This window comes from Rattus norvegicus, chromosome 2 (genome assembly GCF_036323735.1).
Source record: "Rattus norvegicus strain BN/NHsdMcwi chromosome 2, GRCr8, whole genome shotgun sequence".
NCBI lineage: Eukaryota > Metazoa > Chordata > Mammalia > Rodentia > Muridae > Rattus > Rattus norvegicus.
Genome location: NC_086020.1, coordinates 239,382,702 through 239,387,792, shown reverse-complemented (window position 1 = coordinate 239,387,792; position 5,091 = coordinate 239,382,702). Strand labels below are relative to the sequence as shown.

At 40.8% G+C, this 5,091-nt stretch overlaps 1 long non-coding RNA gene across 1 annotated transcript; it reads right to left on the bottom strand.

Moving 5' to 3' along the window:
- Positions 1-522: 522 nt before the first annotated feature.
- On the bottom strand, positions 523-4,726 carry LOC134485999 (uncharacterized). The gene is made up of 2 exons (XR_010064502.1): positions 4,389-4,726; positions 523-1,890 (listed from the first exon to the last, which is right to left on the bottom strand). It is a non-coding gene; the product is annotated as an uncharacterized LOC134485999 (long non-coding RNA).
- Between the last annotated feature and the right edge of the window lie 365 nt (positions 4,727-5,091).

Sequence of the window (5,091 nt, the reverse complement as noted above, 5' to 3'; positions counted from 1 at the left end):
AAGATAACGGCTTCATTGGACATGGAAAGCCACAGAGATGTGCACATCATGATTTATTGGTTCTATGATCTGATTGTCTCCACCTACGTTCATGCTAAAATTTAATGATCATAAGAAGGAGCAAGACCTTTGAAAGCTGTCAAGTCATGCATGTTCCACTATCACGACTGGATAAATGCATCTATAATGCAAGGAACCTTCTCATTTGGGTAGGTATTCTCTTGCATTTACCCAACAACTTTCGTTTTCCTTGTAGCTGCCAACCTCTGGCCCTCTGCCATGTTGTAAGGTAGTAAAAAGGCTCTTATCTCTCTTATCTGGTATAGTTCCTTAGTAAAGAATTTTTCAGAAGCATAGCCAACAAGCATTTGTATTTGTTTTTGAGATGGATCATGCTGTATAGCCCAGGCTGATCTAGAACTCGCTGTGTGGGTGATGCCAGCTTTGAATTCAATATCTTCCCGCATCCCCCTCCGCAGAACTTGGATTATAGGTATGGGCCTCAAAATCCAGACTGTAAACTTCAATTTTTAAATAATTTATTCAGTTTTTGCTCTCTGGTTCTAGCATCAGAAAATGTGCTACGATGCCTGTGGAGGTGACAGACAGGGAACGTGTCGGACAATGAATGGAAGAAATGAATGGTCTACCAGGCCATTGAATGGAAGAAAACTCGCAAGGTTATAGTTGACAGTTTTTCAGCTGATAACTGGTTTGATATTCCCTCACTGTCTGGAATATCTGTACATTACTGTGAGGTAGAAATTTTTCTGAGATATCAGACCTCATCTGCAAATTAGCCACACACTTTGGAGGTCTGAGCACTTTCCAGCATCTACACAACAGGCCAACAATGCTTTACTCTGCCTATGGATGAAGTAGCATTCAGTGCCATCAGTTCTGGTGCTTGCAGGATGTGTGGGCATTCCATAATTCACACTCTATATTATATTGTGGAAACTGTTGATTGTCAAAATTAAAATAGCTAACAATAAACCCTAAGTTTCGAGTATTTCTCTTAACTATTTAAATCCATTTAGGTTTGAAAAACTAGCAACAATTTCGCTTACTAATACAAATTTATATCACTTCATGCATATACAGAAAATAAGTAAAACTTTAAGCCACGAGTCAATAAAAATGAGAAAGTGTGTTATGTACTGAACCAATCCCCTCCTTTGCTCTTCTGGTGAAATCCAACCTCTGTGCTTATAAATGTGACCTTCCTTGGAAGGAGAGTCTTTGCAGTAGTAATCAGTTTAAGATGAGGTCAATAGGATTTGCCCTAATCTGGTATGGCTGATGCCCATGTAAAGAGAGGAAATTAGAGGGCAGACCATCATACAGGGAGAATAATGTGCCAACAAGCAGATGGCTATCTACAAACCAAAGAGAATGTTGTCAAGCAAATCCTTCTCTCAGCCCCGAGAGCAAATGACCCTTGCTTACACCCTGGCTTCAAACTTCAGAACCAAGTCCTCATTTCAAGCAGTTTGCTGTGTAAACTGAGGCAGGGTGGCTGACAACAGCTGCACTTTGAGGTACTCTCAATTCTTCCACATGCATTGATTTGGGTTGAATCTGTCAGATTTTGCAACACATGCTAGCTGTGTCTGAGGTGAAGGAGCAGCTCTGTTCGCAAAAAAGACGTGAATTGCAACTGAGATTATCTTATTCTGGGCAACGTGGGACGCCAGATCTGCAGCAGACTGACTGTTACTTTGCAGAGGGAAGCCACTCACTTGGCAAGGTCACCTAAGTGTAAGTTGGTGGGGATGCTACAGAAATTCTCAACAAATGCTTTACCTGGACAGGTTTTCTTCGCTTGATTTTCTGTAGAAAGAAGTGTTCACCATGCTGAGTCATCATCTTTTATATAAGTTTCTTGTACTGTTTGAGAAATTCATATATGCTTATCATAAGTTTGATCAATTCAATCCCATTCCCTTCCCTCAGATTCTAGCACCCCATCCCCCCCACACGCAAGTGCTTTTGTTTCTTTTTAAAACCCACCAATGCTGCCTGGGTATAGCGTCACCCACTATAGCACAGGAACCGCAAGTTAAAACGTGTTAATTAATGGCTGATGTAGGCACTGGCATTTACTGTCTGAAATCATAAAAGTAAACATTTAATTCTTTTCACAGTATTTCCCTGTAAAATTCTCTAAGATATAAAAATATTTCTATATAAAGACTCAAGGGTAATGACTTTATATTTGCCAAATCCTAAAGCTTGGCTATTTATAGTCGTATTTTCTTCAACATTTGTCTTAATCAAATATTCAACATTTCAGCTATTTTTCTATTTTTCTCCCCAGGCAGTTTCCATCCCTACCCCTGGGCTGTCTTAGGACTTGCTATGTAACCCACGCTACCTCAAAAATGCAGTGAACCTCGAACCTGCTTCCTGTTCTCAACTGTCAGGAGTCATTGGCCGTCATGTGAGGTGACCACTTTCTAAAATGATCACTAGCACAAATACTCTAGAACTTTAATCACCGAATTACACGTTGTCTTGTTTTCCATGTATTCATGTAACTGTCTCCTTTTTTTGTGTTGAGAAGCTAAAAGACAGATAAATTCTGCAGTAGATTTATAGAATGTTTAGAATTATTCTACATGCAACAGAAAAGGCAGACGTCATCGAAGATGTGATTCTTCAACCAATAGGGAAGCAGGTGTGGGATAGTATGAACCTGGGTTAAAATGCAAAGAGTGTGTGTGTGTGTGTGTGTGTGTGTGTGTGTGCGTGCGTGCGTGTGTGTGTGTGTGCAGCGAAGGCGTCTATGCGGTGGGAGTGTCCTAATGAACTCACTGAGTCTCTGTGAATACTTTCTGAGTAGAGATAAGGAGGATGTCTAACCAGAACAAGATCCAGTGAGATCTAAGTTACACGTGTGTGCTGGAGACATCATGGCTGGTCGTAGGAGGCTGAAATTGAGGTACACCTGAGTGTGGATAATACCAAGGTTTCCCATCTGAGCTTAGCCAGGGCATCCTGCTCTCTCTGCTCCAAGCTTTTACTCTCCCTAAGATTTACACCCCCCCCCCATCACTCTGTCAGGACTTGCTATGAAACCTTCACCTTCTGGTTGGGTTGCCTTATTAAAATATTTATTATGCATATAGGGAGTAACAGATGCTGAAGTAAATAACGAAGTGGATGAAAGTCGGGCAGAAAGTTTTAGTGTTGATGCGACAGGTCTAACGGGATATCGGGGGATGTTTTCTAACTGTGCAGTGAAGTCTGATCACAGTACACAGCAGCAGCAGAATTAGCACAGAACACCAGAATCAGAAAATCCAAGAGAGAGCTGCTGTTCTCTTCCAGCACTCCCTTCTCGTATCAACTTGACCACGCTAACATACAAATGCAATTTTACTAAAATTATGGTGCTCTCCCGAAACTTTGGACCAAGTCCAAACTGTTCGACAAATTGTTGAAGCTTCCCACTAAGCCAGATTGGACGTCATTTTGCTGATTTCCTACCGATTCCTTCAAACCTTAGGGTTCCTGCTTGCCCCTTCTCCTGGCATGTAAAAGAGTTATTTTTTGCATGCTTTAACAAAACTAATAAATATTTATTTTCTGAAATATTTTTTGACCTTCCTTTCAAAACATATCCTAGAAATCAGTTCTCATGTGAACACTTGTCTGATATTACCCCACCATATGCCTTCCTGGACTTCCTCTGTCCTATGACAACTTAGGCAACGGTTTCATTCAAAGCCTTGTAGTTATCTAATTTAAACTTCGTTTGCATTCCTACTTCTTGGGTTACATCGTGGAGTCCTTAAAATTAATCAGCTTTAAATTCATCTTTACCGAAATGCCAGACTGTAAGAAGTCAATCGTTGGTTGATTGATGATGTGGAGAACTACGTGAATGACCCAGTGGGTTTAGTAGAGAGAGAATACCAGAGAAACCTAAGGTTTGATCAATGTGTCATGAACATCTGAAATCTACATGCTCAAAGGCTGAAGCAAGAGGACTGTTACACATTTCATGTATTACAGACCAGGTGATCCCAGGCTGCATAGTAAACACCTGTGTAAAAAATACAAACAATTGTATATTTTGATGTTTCCTTAACTTACTGATAAGGAGACATATCTGAGTTGGTAATTATTGCTAATGCATAGAGTAATGAGGTCCTTATTAAATAGATTTGGTTTACAATAGATACTAAATTTAGTCTTAAGCTATTAAACTAAATATATTGGGGGATTTTTATGAGACAATATGCAGGTACATTCAGAAGCATCGAAGTCTCTTCACCTATGGAAACACATAGAGGAAGAAGGCAGAGTCTAAAGATGTTAACTAAAATCACAGAGACCAAACATGAGTTCTCAATGAAGAAACATGAAGGAAACACACATACCTCAAAAATGGAAGAAGTTGGAAAACCCTGGATTGAGACAGTGACCAGGAAACAAGTCAACGTGGTAGGGAGCATGAGTGGCTGCTGCAGATGACAGTGCATGCACAGGAAGTTGTCAAGGTGTCCCAGCTAGCCAGTATCGCAGGGACCCAAGAAAGGTCCTTGTGGCATCATTCCTAATTGCAGAGAGATTTTATCACTGTGATCCATACACAAGAAAACCATTTTGGGCAAAAAGGGCACATGAACTTTCCATGTTTCCCAAGGGAGACTGCAGGTTCCCAAAGCCATCTAAGGTCTCTGAAATCCATAAGGGAAAGCCCTGTTCATGAGTATGTCTGCTGTAATCAGCTGTGGGCTCTTACCTACCCCTCTCCGATTAGTGTATTCTAAAGACTCTGGGAAGAATTCCTTTGATAAGCTTAGCAATTGTGTGTGTGTGTGTGTGTGTGTGTGTGTGTGTGTGTGTGTGTGTGTGTTCATCCTGCCTGGCACACATATTCCTATTAATAATCTCTGAAGGAGTTAGGTGTGGAGGGTGATCCTGGGAGCATATGAGAGTAGCATCTCTCAAACTACACTGTGGTATGCTGGGGAGAAGAAAAGAGAGCTGATGTGGGGACACATAATGAGAGTAAATGAAAACACTTTCTTCTCTCAGGTGCATTCAGAACCACATCCAAACATTCTGGATAAGAGATAA